This window comes from Peromyscus eremicus, chromosome 7 (assembly GCF_949786415.1).
Source record: "Peromyscus eremicus chromosome 7, PerEre_H2_v1, whole genome shotgun sequence".
Lineage (NCBI taxonomy): Eukaryota > Metazoa > Chordata > Mammalia > Rodentia > Cricetidae > Peromyscus > Peromyscus eremicus.
In genome coordinates, this window is record NC_081422.1 from 90,966,462 (window position 1) to 90,981,527 (window position 15,066).

Here is a 15,066-nt window from a genome sequence, read left to right on the forward strand (position 1 = left end):
TAAAATATTTAAAAGTGCATATTGAAGCATAACTGCCTCCAAGAAAAGCAACTGGGTAGTTTTTTGAGTTGTGGGCTTAACCAGACTAATCTTTTGTGCTGGAATACCGTTTTAAGAGAATCACCGATAGACAGACTGCAGCTATTACAGTTTTGAAAACAGACTAAGATCCCCTGTCATTTCATGGGCATAGGTATTTTGCTATCAATAAGATTTTGTTTTCATGTGAAATTTAAATTTTGGAAGCCACATTTCACAATACAGAGTGATTCTTCTCATGAGGCTGATAGTGATGTGAGCGAGTATGTTTTTTTGGATATTATTTAGCAAATCTGGAAGGTTGACCTAACTCAAGGGACCAGTATTTTCTAATGACCAATGCATTAAAAAAAATAATGCATGTGCTAAAAGGTGCAAAAGAGACTAGTAGACTTACAAAGTAATAAAGTATGCAAGATTCAAAGTCCTTGTTGCAACTAACTTTTAAGGAACATCATTTCAAATTTTGGTGTAATATCAAAGACTGTCCACAGTTAACTAGAAAGGCTATTAAGAGAAACCCTCTTTTCCAACTACTTGTTTGTGCAAAGTTGAATTTCTTTATATACTTCAACTAATGAATATGCTGTATTACAACTGGATATAGGAACAGATGTGAAAATCAAGTTGTCTTTCTACTAAGCCAAAATTGAAGATATTTGACAAAATATAATACCACTCTTCTTACTGGTTTATTTATTTCACACAATCATCATTTTAAGTGAAATGCTACTTTATTGTTTAATTAGGTTGACCAAAGTCATTTTGCATGAGTTTTTAAATACTCATTTGAATTTTTGAATATGGTAAATAGTGACAGACCTCAGATGAACAAAACCTCTTTGAACCTTCAATGATAAGTCCAGGGGCTGAAGAGATGGCTCAGTGGTTAAGAGCACTTGCTTTTCCACAGGACCTCGCTTCATGGCAGCTCACAACCATCTATAACTCCAGGTCTAGGGGATCTGACACCTTCTGGCCTCTGTGAGCACCAGGCATGCGAGCGGTACACAGACATACATGCAGGCAAAACACTCATATGCATAAATAAAACGAGTGTAAGTATATCCTAAGACAAAAACTTTGAAATTACTGTGCTAGTCTGTAAGGCAACATTCATAATACTTTGAAATAATTTTTGCCTCTAGGAAATTAATTTTATTTTACTCAATAAAAAGAAAATCATATGTATGCCTAAAAGAATTCAACATAAAGTGACTCAAAGTAAGACACAAAGCGGAAATCCCAGGGAGACAGGTAGGGAAACTGAGGGGTGAGGGATGGAGCCATGCCCACAGAGGCACGCTGTTTCCCACCTTGAGGTGAGTGAAGAGGTGTTTCCAAATTCTCTTTGGATTTGAGTATGGCTAAGCAGGTGGGTGGACCCCGGGGCCAGGTAGACCCCGGGGCCACCCCTGACCAGTCTCAGGGAAAGCTGCTCTTTGATTGGCACGGTTGCCATCTTGTTCTGTTTGTACAATTTACTACTGCTTACATCTTGTTTTCTAAGTCTCAAGAACTACTTTGGTCACAACAATCTTCTGTTCAAATGATTCTGTCCACTCATTTATTTAAAAATCAGGCCCCACATCATCCTATCCAGGATGCTGTTTTTAGGCCTTTGTTCCCTGACTGAATTTGAAAACAAGAAAATAATTCTTGGAAATGATGCAACCATTACTTCCCAGTATTTCCAGCTTAATTAAGTAAAGCTTCTTTCCCTATAACCAGTTAAGACAATTCTATCAAAACATACAGAGGGAAAAACACTTAGAATTATCAATGTACCTCTTTATAGGACTTGCCATTAAAATCTGGTGTTTGGTGTGCATGTGTGTGTGTGTGTGTGTGTGTGTGTGTGTGTGTGTGTGTTTGTGCACGCACGCACGCACGTATGCATGTACACGGTCCCTATCTGTGCATATGAGGAGACCAGGGACAGCAGGGTCCTCCTCTATTATTCTCTACCTTGCTTTTTTAGAGACAGGGTCACTCACTGAATATGAAGGTTACCAATCAGGCTAGACAGTGAACTCTAGCTATTTTCTGTCTATTCCCCCCAGCACTATAGTTACGGGTTCATGCCACATAAGTATTGGGGATCCAAACTCAGGCCCTCAAGCTTGCAAAATAAACGTTTTATCCTATGAGCCATCTCCCCAACTCCTGAAGTCTGTTATGTTTTATCGGTAAACCTTTAAGACATGACAGAGGAGGAGGAAGCGGCCCTTCCCAGGGGAAGGCTGCTCTCCAGAGCCGGTCTGGACTCGGGTTTGCTAAATCTTCCGATCAAAGAAGGCCGAGCCTTCCTGCCAGCCCTCCGACAACTCAGTTCCTAACATAAATAAAATAGAGTTGAACCGACAAACAGCTTTCTCCCCTCTCTACTGCAAGTCGTGTTCTATAAAAAGAAACTTAGAAATCAACCCTAACTAAAAAAAGAATGCTCTGTATGAGGATACTGACCTGGAATCCTGCAAAAGTCAAACTCACATTCCATATCCAGCCAGCGCAGGCCTATGGAAGCAGAATCCACTGTGTGGGGTTGCAAGGCCCTATGGAAATTTTCTAACAAAGGACGGTTTGCTGCAGGGAGCTGGCTCCGCCATCCCACACACATCCTCGCAGTGCATTTGCTCATAGTCACGGTGAGGTCTACGTCAGACCACACGTGATGGGGTGTTAGAAACACAAGCACCAGATCTCGAAAACAGATTACAAAACAGAAGCCCTTTATAGGGCAGAACTGTGTCTAGGAAGAGGAACATCCTTTTGATTTTGTCTTCAAAATGGGTTCCAGCAGGGCACGGACAAGCTGTGTGTGCCAGGCTGCAATACACTGAAAGCTATCCAATTCAAGGTGACACGGCGCGACAAGGGAAGTTCCTTTTCTGACCTGAAACTCAGAGTGATGATGTCGTGAACTACTGAATGCACTCCACACAGGGGTGGCTGGCTGGGGCAACCTCACCCACTGTGGTGAGTAGGTAAACAGCGGGCCTCCAGACCTGTAGTTGCGTGCACTGACTGTGAGAACGGGTAGTGTCGGATTCGTGGGTGATGCAGTAGGCCTGCCTAACCGTTTGGGGTTGCTTCTTTATAAAGACGAAAGGGGAACAGGTTCGTGGGCTCTTTTTTCTTGTTGAAATGGAGCAGTTTAGGATGGCCTGCCTACCATGGGTTCATCTCAGGATCAAGCTTGCCCAGACACCTGCTGGCTTGAGAAACCTGGCAAACAGGCTCAGAGGCTGTCTCCTAAGCCCTCGGAGTTCTATGTCCTGGTTTCAGCAAATTCCACCAGCATTCAATAGCCCCAAATGTTGAAAGCATTTACAATCTGAATATTGTTCCTTAGGACAAGTTCCTGTTCTCTGAAATGTCTCACTGCAAGAATGAGCTGTCTATCCAGGTAGTTGGTTTTCAAAGGGCAAATACTGTTTTCCTGTGAACTTAAAGGGCTGGCTGAATGAGTGGAGGCTGGCCCTTCCTTTCTCACTTGACTGCTGTCCCTGAGGGTGGGTAGAGGGAAGAACTGTTGCACATTCTGGCTTCTAAACAAGAATGCACATTTCACAAGTGGCAAGGACAGGTTATCCTAAAATGGACAGCGCACCAGCTGCTGCTTTGGTGCTAGTCAATCTGAACCTATTGCTCCCTGACCTTCCCCAGGTCTTTTGTGCTTGGTCCTGGGGACTCAACCCAAGACAGTGGAATCATAGTTCATGCGATTCTTCCTGGAAAGTAGGAACTGGGCAGAGGGAATGAAATCACACACACACACACACACACACACACACACACACACACACACCATCAAGTGCATCACAACGCACAGTAGGGAGTTCAGTGACTGTCAAAGATAACCCAGCAAATACATCACTTAGCACAGAGTAGGAATTCGGACACAGCCCAGTAAGTGAAGTATTCAGCATGCATTAGTGATTCAGTGAATGTCAGCAAGCAGCTAGAGAACTAAACTGTGACCTGCCTAATTGACTATGGTAGAAGCACTCATACACCTAACCCTTTGTATAGAGCACAAAGACAGAGAGATCTGGCTGATTCATGCTAAAAGCCTTCGGAGGCCTTTCTCCATCTTGGGATAAAATCCAGGCTTTTCTGCAGCCTGTGGGCACTGCGTTATCCCATGGGGTGCCCCATTCTCCCCGACTCGCTTGTTCATTCCTGCTCCACACAGGCTCCCTTTGCTTCTCCCGTCTGCCAGGTTTCTTCTGGTCCTGGAACCTTCACAGCACCCTTGTTCAGATACTGCCTAGGGATGGCTCCTCCCACGCTTCAGGCCTGGCTCTGAAGTCACGGGCATCTCTTCTATATGCTCCCACCTTCACAGCACCGTTGTTCAGATACTGCCTAGGGATGGCTCCTCTCACGCTTCAGGCCTGGCTCTGAAGTCACGGCCATCTCTTCTATATGCTCCCATTTTTATTTTCCCTCTGCTATGACTTGGACATGAAACGTCTCCCACAGGTCCATGCACGTGTGGTGCTTGGTCCCCAGTTGGCAGTACTGATTGGGAGGTTGGAGGCCTTTTAGGAGGCAGAGCCTCACTGAAGGAAGAGGGTTGCTGGTGGCAAGCTCACTTCCCTGTGCTCTGGCCATCCCGGGCTATCATTAAGTCTCCGTGCCTTAGACATTTTGTCCCAGTGACAAAGTGACACCTCCCATCACCTTATTGCCTTTATACTGCTCATCTCAACCTGCAATTATCACACATATACTCGTCCCTAGTTATCTGCAGGGCCCAGTTAGTGCCATCCCTGCCATACACAAATACACTTTTCTCTAGACATACATCTTATGATAAAGTTTAATTTACAAATTAGGCCCCATTTGACATTAACAATAATTAAAATTTAACAATTAAATATACAATAGTATATTTATTTAATATAAATATTTAATATAAATATAAATAAATTTAATATTAAGATAAATAATATATTTTATTTTATATTTTTAATTATGAAAGTTGCTTCATACTTCTAAGTTACTTCTGGGATTTTCCATTAAGTATGCTCAGGCTGGACCTGACCTTGGAAAACTGGAACAGCGCAAAGTGGAAGTCTAGGTAAAGGGGAACTACTGCTTACTCTTCATGCTTCTTCCCAGGAAGGAGGCTCTGGGAGGGACAAGCCTTTCCACTGCTGCTGCTCCTGACACATGGAAGCCACCACTCAGGTTTTGCTGGGTGAGGAAAAGCATATGAAGCAGAGGTGGCTCAACCCAATGGAAAATCCAACCCATGAGACCTGACGTGGTGGCGCAAGGCCGGTAATTTCAACACTAGAGAGGCTGACGGAGGGAGAGCCTGGGCTACACAGGAGACCTTGTCTTAAAAACGAGCAGAAGGAAAATGCAGACTGCCCGTCTCGTGCATGCTCGTCTCCATCTGCCCCCACTGCTCTCTGACTCCCACAGCACACGGGTACTTTCCGGCACCGCACATCACTTCCTCACATTCACCGTCCATCTGCTCGCTAGAATTGAAGCCCCAGAGTGCAGCAAGCTTTTATCTCTTCACTCATGTGCCTTATGCCCCTAGAATAGGGTCTGATACAGAGAAGGCCCTTGGTAGATATTTACTAAAAAACTCAACAATTTGTACCAGAAGTAGATATATGTTCGTAAATCAATATTACATAAAGAGTTATTGCTGATTACAATTTTCACCTTTTTAAAAAAAGATTTATTTATACAACATTCTGCCTCCATGTATGCCTGCATGTCAGAAGAGGGTACCAGACCTCATTATAGATAGCTGTGAGCCATCATATGGTTCCTGGGAATTGAACTCATGACCTCTGGAAGAGCAACCAGTGCTCTTAACCTCTGAGCCATCTCTCTAGCCCAATTTTCACCTTCTAAATTCTCCAAATACACTTTGTTTTATAAGATTTTGACCGCCGGGCGGTGGTGGCGCACGCCTTTAATCCCAGCACTCGGGAGGCAGAGGTAGGCGGATTTCTGTGAGTTCGAGGCCAGCTTGGGCTACCAAGTGAGTCCCAGGAAAGGCGCAAAGCTACACAGAGAAACCCTGTCTCGAAGCCCCCCCCCCAAAAAAAAAAAGATTTTGACCATGCTCCAGTGACTATATTATATATATGGACAACACAAATTGGACTTTTTTTTTCAATCTTTTCTTGGAAGGGAGGCCACAAGAATGAGGGGCAGGAAGTGGACTTGGGAGGACTGGGAAGTAAGGGTAATTGGGGTTCATTATGTGAAATTCCTGAATAGTTAAAAAAAAGATTTACTTACTTTTATTTATATGTATATGAATGTACGTGTATGACAAGCATGCAGTACCTGCGGAGTCCAGCAGAGGGCTTAGATCTCCTGGAACTGGAGTTACAGGTGTTTGAGTACCACCCCATGTGTGTTATGGGAACCAAACCTGGCTTCTCTGCAGGAGCAGTAAGTGATCTTAACCACTGAGCTATCTCTCCAGTCCCCAAATCCACTTTGAATAACATAATTTTATTTAATACATTTCAGGTCGTGAAGCACTCTGCATATTAACTCATTTAATGCCCTCCACGAACCTAGGATTCTGCCGGATAAATGAAAGGATTACTATATACTGATAGTTTTCAATGAATGAGCAGAGGCAAGGTTCAAGAGATAGAAGCTGGTGTCATTATCATGCCCACAGGAGAGAAGGGGAAATCAAGCCCATAGCAGTTACTCATGTATACCGGGGCATGTGGTTTCTGATGGAGGATGGTGCTCAGTTTGCAAGAAGGTACTTGTTCTATATACAAGAGGGTGCTGAGTCCAAACTGCAAATTCATCACACAAGACCACTGCTGAAGTTTGCGGAGACAGGCCCTTAAGGCTCTAGGCAGAAGGGCTGTCATAACAGCCATCGAGAGTCATGGGTCAGAGATTTTGGAAAGCTACTGAAGAATATGCTGGAGAGGCTCTCAAGTGGGGCAGCAGAGGATGGGCGCCAAGAGTTACCCTAGGAGCAGTCTTCAGGTCAATCTGGGCATTGCTAGACAGTGGGCCTTGCTGATGGGTCTGGGCCTAGGAACCCTGCCAGAAGCAGTCCAGGTGTATACAGCAGCTGTACCACAGGCACTTCCAGGTGTATACAGCAGCTGTACCACAGGCACTTCCAGGTGTATACAGCAGCTGTACCACAGGCATTTCCAGGTGTATACAGCAGCTGTACCACAGGCATTTCCAGGTGTATACAGCAGCTGTACCACAGGCACTTCCAGGTGTATACAGCAGCTGTACCACAGGCATTTCCAGGTGTATGCAGCAGCTGTACCACAGGCATTTCCAGGTGTAACCTGCCACGTACTCACTGTTTGCTCCACAGCCTGGAAAACGTCCGCACAGCCAGGATGTGCTGATCTGAAGGCAGGCGTGAGGACGGTGAGCTTGAGTTCATCTCCTGACCTGAGAACAGAGTGTAAATTGGCCCTCTCATTACAGGCCAGTGATGTGAAGGGACTAGGAGGTTCTAGTCAGGGCGCAGCATGAGATCCGCTGAGGGAAGCCTCAGAAGAATGCTGGAGAGACAGAGATCCTGCAGGGGGAGGCCCAGCCTCTAGTGTGACCTCCTGCAGGAGACAGGGAAGATCTCCTGGCCAGTGAGGAGCTGCAGTCTTGTATCTGGATGCTAGGATCTTTACAAAGGCTAACTGAGTCCCTTACCATTCAAACTCTTTTTCTGCCACTCCAACCCACCCCCCTCACATGTTGCTTCTGGAGGCTGGAATACCTGGGAGCCCAGAGAGCAAGCTACCGTGGTCTCCATCCAACACCTCCCTCCCTCCTCCCACAAACCACTCATCTGCTGCATACTCTTGGCATGCAGTCCCCCACCACGACCTTTTTAGTACTTATGACTAGTTAACAGTTACTTGGTAAGTGTATGCCTTACTGCAGAGTAAAGATTCTAAGAGGGCTGAGATTGTTTAGCAGTTTCCCAGATTGGTTAGCTCTGAAATTGCCACAAACATTTCCTTTACCATAGTACCAGCACTAAACAAATGTGCCTGGTTCTATTCCCGGCTTTCAGGGGAGAGCACTGGGGTGGCATGGACACTTCTGCTATCTCCTACTGGGGGAAAAACACCAAAGTGCATGAAAGTCAAGAAGGCTGTTGTGGCTTGGAAAAAGGAAAAACAAAGCCACCCCCACGAAAGAGCATTTCTGGGGATCTGTCAGTCAGGTGACATTACGCAAACTGAGCTGCATATGACAAGCCAGGGCTATCTATAATCCATAAAGGTATTCTACCCACACAAGTAAAAAACACATAAGTTTACAGTGATGAAAATGTTACTGTGTTAGCTTTTAGTCTTGGTGACAACAACCTAAGAAAATGACTTAAAGATGGGAAGACTTATTTTGGCTCGGGTTCGTTTCTACCCGTGTTTAGTGAGGCACACAACATGGAGGAAGAGCATGGGCAAGAAAGGCTGTTCACTGCATGGCAGCCAGGGAGCAGACTGAGCGGGAGAGGTGCTGGGAACCAGGCAGAGCATGCCGACCTACTTCTTCCAGTTTGACCAATCTCCTTGTCCCCACCTCCTCCTAGCAATGCCATCAGATTATGAGTCCATCTGTGGATTCAGGCGCTGAGGTCAGAGCCCTTAAAATCCAACTGCTTCCGAAGCCTGTAAGCTGGCAACCATGGCTTTAACATGAGCCTTTGGGCCATTTCCATGCCAGGCTGACACTACCACTGCTTTCCCTCAAAAGGAAGGAAAGATTAGTCCTTTAGAGTCTATGGTGACATTTTGTTTACAGCCCAATGACTGGGCCATTATCTCAGATACCTACAATGAATTGACAACAAATTTAAAAATCAATTTCCAGGCTAGGTGTAGTGGTGCACACCTTTTTTTTTTTTTTTTTTTTTTATTTTCGAGACAGGGTTTCTCTGTGTAGCTTTGCGCCTTTCCTGGGACTCGCTTGGTAGCCCAGGCTGGCCTCGAACTCACAGAGATCCGCCTGGCTCTGCCTCCCGAGTGCTGGGATTAAAGGCGTGCGCCACTGCCGCCTGGCTGGTGCACACCTTTAATCTCAGCACTCAGGAGGCAGAGGCAGGTGGATCTCTGTGAGCTCCAGGTCAGCCAGAGCCACAAAGTAAGACTCTGTCTCAAAAGCTTTAAGAATTTAACACTAAAAATGTTAAGTTGGCAGCACACATGTGTCGTTGACATTAGATGCATGTAAAGGACTATTCCACGTGGCATCCTCCCTCTGCCACTCACACAGCATCCCACTCCCCGTAACCACTTTTAAATTCCTTCTGACCACAGTCTCTGCCTTCTCTACTGAGGAGCAGCTCTTCTGGAGCTGGTGCTGGCCTGTGACCTACTTCTGGGTTATGGAACTGTGGGTGCCTGTGCATGCCAGTGCCCAGTATGTGACTTATACACATGAGCTGTCTTCCCATAAGGCAACCAAAAGCAAGATGGAAAAACGCATAGCAGCACATGTTTACCCTGGTGGTGCTCAGCACAAGGTGCAATTAGATGCAGTAGTGGGGACGTGAGAAAGAATCATCAGTACCACTGACGCTGTGTTGGGGCTTTGGGAGATAGGTCCTAGGCTGTAATGCTTCTTATGTCCTACTGTGCACTTTGCTATACACATCCTTCAGGACATTAAATAAATGCCTATGTCTCCTGCATGCTTATATTGGAGGCTTGCTCGGCATTTTTTCTGAGTATTACTGTAGAAGAGCATTCGCATTCCTCACAAATGCATCAAACTGAAAACTTGTCCACTGGCAGGAAGACAATCAGGTAACTATGACATCCATACAATGTGCCCAACACCGAACAAGCATAATACTTGTGTCCAGCACCAGTGTACACATTATATACATTATCCCAGGACGCCTTATTGCAGCTTTTTTTTTTTTTAACTACTTGTATACACGTGGGTGTGAATGTGGAGGTCAGAGGACAAGTTTTGAAAACTGGTTCCCCCCTCCCCCCTTACGGTTTTCTGCTGCTGCTATTCTAGGCCAGCTGCTCCTTTGGCTTCTGGGCGATTCACCCGTCCTCACCTCCCATCTCACTAAGATTACAGATGTGTGCCACTGCATCCGGCTTTTAACGGGGGTTAAACTTGGGTATGAGATTTGTCCAACTGCTGTGCCAGCTTGCTGGTCCCAGTGCAATCTTATTTTACAAATGATAAAACTGAGTGTCGGAGAGGCTGAGGAGCTTCGCTAAAATCATTTAGTTTGTGAATGGCAGAGCTGGGGTTCAAATCACAGACTGATTCAAAAACTGCAATTTTTATTTCAAATCCAGGAACATGAAGACATAATAAAGAACTTCGATTTGGGGGCTGGACAGATGGTTCAGCAGTTAAGAGCACTTGTTTCTTTTTCAGGGGACCCAGTTTCATTCCCAGCACCCACATGGCAGCTCACAACCACCTATAACTTGAGTTCTGGGCAATCCACCATTCTCTTCCGACTGATGTGGGCACCAGGCACACATGTGGTACACATGATTGCATGCAGGGAAAACATGCTTACACATAAAATAAATGAATCTCAAAAAAGAAAACCCTTCTATTTCTCATCTTCTGGGTTGCGAGAGTGATGTGTATGGCGAGTGACGTCCCAGAGGTTTGTAGGGTATCGGTCTTCTCTCCACTGCATGTTTGGCAAACTGTAGCCTGGACTCAGTTGGGGCTACCATGTGCCCCAGGGGTACAGTTTACAATATACACAGTGGTAGGTGGTGCACAAACCACATACCACCAAGCCTACTGCTTGGTCAAGTATGAACCTCATCTGCACCTGTACCCACCAGAAAGGGGCCATTTCTCTTTTATGTTTAAAGGTACCATATTTTCCACAGGTGACCCTGGCAAGAACATTTAAGGGAAATCATTATTCTCCATATTAATTTATTTTCTTAAACTATATAAACCTGAAAGTAACATATGGCAGTTGAATATCACTTTAGTTTTTATTTTTTATCTACTTTTGCTTCAAGGCCGACCACCTACCGCCTATTGCATCTAACACGGGTTATCAAGACGGGGTAACAGAAGGAAGGGGTGGATGACAGTCACTGATCGAGGAGAACAGAGACACTCAGTGCCTAAAAGTAGTCCACTCCCAAGACAGGCTTCCACCTAAGGAGAGTTTAGGATGAGGCAGGCTGGCACTGCGGGAGTCCAACCTTGGTGTTAGGTGTTAGTCCGACCTGGTTCTGTCAGGACTTAAGTGAGTTTCTTAGATCTTTGTATCACCGTTTCTTAGGTAGCCAAATGGAACTAGTGGAGAACACTGGCGCTATAAGTGTTTCTTCTAGGCTGATGCAAAAAGGCATTAACAGTTTACTAACACCCTCTTCCTTCCTTCCTTCCTTCGTTCCTTCCTTCGTTCCTTCCTTCGTTCCTTCCTTCCTTCGTTCCTTCCTTCCTTCCTTCCTTCCCTCCCCTCCTTTCCTCCCCCCCCCTCTTTCTTTTTGTTTTTCAAGACAGGGTTTCTCCTAGCTATTCTTGAACTCGCTCTGTAGACCAGGCTGGCCTTGAACTCACGGAGACCCATCTGCCTCTGCCTCCTGTACCACCCCACACAGCAACAAAACCCTTTGAAGGCAACTACTTATCAGCTGTTAGGAAGGAGGCCAAATAAGGCAAGTGCTTCTGTGATCAGTACATCCCATGTCATGCACTGTCCCTCTTAGTCAGAGGCTCACTTAAATTTGGCTGTGAATTCAGGAATAATCACTCACCAGCGCAAATATTACCTGTTTGGGGTTTCTACACATGATTCAGTGGGAGTAGTCTTTTCCCTCCCCCCACACTGTGTCTCATTACCTCGACTATCTACTTTCAGGACTCTGCAGACCATCTCTGCTCCTCTGTCTTCATGCAGGAGGGATTTTCAGAGTGCAGTCTTGGGACCTAGGAATCTAAGATCTTAGCAGTTTGGTTGTGATTTAGCTTATAGAATATTTTCTTTCTCGTAGTTTAAGTACTAATAGATTCATTAGCTTGCAGTCTGTTTGGTAAAAAAAATAAAAAAAAATGGGTTCAGTTTGAGGTTTAGCACAGTTCTACACTTTGTGGTAGATCATGCTTCAAACTGCCATCAAATTCCTGAATCAAAATCATCACCAAGCACTGGGGTTAAGCAGTAATTCCAAGTCTTGTTGCTCGGTTGGACCAGCCTCTCTCTTCTTAGGTGATGACCTTTCTCCTCTGAAGGCAAAGCTGGGCCCAGCCTAGGCAGTGCCTGGGCTCTTCTCTACCTCTGCTAACTTCCTTGCTGTGTGACAACTTCATCAACATGGTTTCCTGACCCAAGCCTTCTCTCCCCGGTGGAAGCTCTGTCAGGGCTGGGTCCTGGGGTGTGTCACAGCTAGATGACCAAAGCCCACTTCCAGGTCACAGTGCAATGCGACAAGATGGTGCTAAACACACCCAAAGGAACACTCTGTCCTCCCCAGTTGGCAAATCCATTCCCCAAAATGTTTCACCAAACAAGAAGGGTGGACGGAGAGCACTGCTCCAGCGGTCGAGCAGTTTGACTGAGACACTCAAAGGCGTAGGAGGAGCCACACTTGAATGCCTTCTTCACTTGTCACAGACTCCAGAGCCGGCTCAGGAGACCCAGGGCAACCTCAAATGCAGACCCCCGTCCTACCACAGCCCTTTGGGGTTTTCCCTTTCCTTATTTGAATCTCTTAATTCCTTCGGCCATTCTCTTGTGAAGAGAATGTTATAGAGAAGCCAAGGGTCTCACATGGTGAGCAAGACAGGTCTCAGACTTCTGGCTTCACAGGCCTTCCTGCACCAGGCCCCACAAACGGCTATGCTGGGACTGCACTTTCTGACCTTGGAAAATGCCTGCTTCAGCCTGGGAAAGGGAGCTCACACTGCTTCCAGAGTGCTGGATCAGACGGGAGATAAGCACACAGCACAGCCAGCAAACACAAGTGCAGCTGACTGGCTTTATTTTGTGTGTACTTTTAGAGGAAAGCACATGGGCTTTTCTTTCCTTTTCTACCAGCTCCGAGTTCCAAACATCCAGGACTGAATTTTGCAATTGAAACTCAAAATTTCATGTTTATTCTTATTCTATTAAATGTGTTCTTTTGGTCCCTTTCCTTTTCACCTGCTGACATAGTGAAGAACACTAATTTTATCTTAAAAGAAACCCACTGATTGTTTAAATGTGTTACACAGATTGCTGCTTCTGCTTAGGATGGTGATGACTAAAAGGCCGGAAGGTAGCTAAAGAGAAATGTTCTTGCACCCATTCAAATTGCCTTTGAAGGGCAGTACTGTTTATCTGGGACTCCCTGGGACATAGTTCTCCATCTTTCAAAATAGGAATGATAGAGCCTCAGTCTCCTTCCTAAAGAGGAGGCTGGAGGTACACAGCCAGCATGCGACCCTGAGCAGCAGCTCCGAACACTACTGCACGCAGAATCAAGAACTAAGAACATGATGTGAGTGAGCTCTTGACTTCAGATCCAGAAGGCTACAGAGCTGCAAGGAATGGCCTCGGAAGGAGAGAGCATGATTTCACCCTTCCTGGAGCTAGTGACGTACAGCTCAGGCCTGGTCTTTTGTTACAGGGGACTGAGTGCAAAAGCTTCATTTTGTCTACTCACTCTTTCAGTAACCGCTTGACTAATTTCGTTCTCCTCCGTTCTCCCAAACCCGTTCCCAGCAGCCTGGTTCCCTGCCGAGCTATGGAATTCAGACAGCCTGCCGCTGTTTCGGCTCCCATGCCCGCTTACCAAGCAGAACACCTCCCTCCCCATCCGGACTCCTTTCTAGACTCAAACACAGAACAAAGGCAAGAGCACCCAGCCGTATTCATACTGTTTGGTCCTGTCTCATTTACAAGTCACTTTCATACACGCCGACTCATTTTCCTTCACATGATGTCCTTGTGGCTATGAAATGATATTTCCGTTCCAAAAAAAAGAGACACCGAGGCTCCGGAGAGTTAGATTGAAGTCCTAGCACCAGACAGCTTATAATCGGCAAGGATGGGAATCAGTCTTGGTCATGTGGCTCTGTGTTTCAAAAATATTTGTGTGTGTGATCTCAACATTAGTAAACATAAACCACCATCTCCTTTTGACTAGCATGTTTGATTCCTGGACATATTTTACGTCAGAGTCTGCATTATCACTAGCTGCATTTTTAAATTTTTGCTGGCCAACCTGTATGTCATTACCAAGCTACAGATCATGTGCTCACTTCTTTATTCTGCTGTGTCGTCCTTCATTACCTGACCACAGCATTTGTCTAATCTGTTCTGTAAAATGACAGCAATGTCCAGGAGGATTATGATAATTATGTTAAAAATAGACCTTGGCAAGAAAATGTTCAGTCAATGTTATAACATATTACTAGTAATGCATTTTCTTTCTTTCTTTCTTTCTTTTCTTTCTTTTTTTTTCTTTTTTCTTTTTTTTTTTTTTTTTTTGGTTTTTTGAGACAGGGTTTCTCTGTGTTGCTTTGGAGCCTGCCCTGGATCTTGCTCTGTAGACCAGGCTGGCCTGAAACTCACAGTGATTTGCCTGGCTCTGCCTCCCGAGTACTGGAATTAAAGGTGTGCGCCGCCACCGCCCGACTAGTAATGCATTTTCAATGTATTCCCTAAAACCACGAAGTGGTTTGTTTTACTAACAAGTATCTGAGACAATATTGATTCAAGGAAACGGAACTATTTCCTCCTCTTGGCCTTTGGAATCCTTGGTTTCTTTACAGGGGACCTCCTAGAGGAGCTGTCTCATGGAATTGATGGGCTTGCACAAACCCCTATATGGTGATCAGAGAAGCCGCTCATAGGTGTGCAGGGCTGATGAGGAGGGAGCCTCAAGATTAGTTTGGGGAACTCAGAAAAGGAGAAGGAGCTAAATCCTGGAGGACTCAAGAGGGGAAACAGCATTCAACTCTTGGAAGAGGACTGAGCAACACAGAGTCAGGAAATGGAATGTCACATCTGAAGAGGGATAGACAGAGGGCGTGGCTGCTTCCCAGGGCCTG

At 45.5% G+C, this 15,066-nt stretch overlaps 1 protein-coding gene across 3 annotated transcripts in view; it reads right to left on the reverse strand.

Annotated features, from left to right (window-relative positions):
• Zbtb38 (zinc finger and BTB domain containing 38) overlaps nucleotides 1-15,066 on the reverse strand; it is a 38,464-nt gene that overhangs the window by 11,661 nt on the left and 11,737 nt on the right. The window contains exon 1 of one of the 3 annotated variants that reach the window (XM_059268404.1): nucleotides 2,506-2,660. The exons of the other annotated variants lie outside the window; for them this stretch is intronic. The gene's annotated coding sequence lies outside the window, so the exon portion shown is untranslated. Of the gene's footprint in view, nucleotides 1-2,505; nucleotides 2,661-15,066 lie in introns of those variants that run through there. 3 annotated transcript variants of the gene reach the window in all.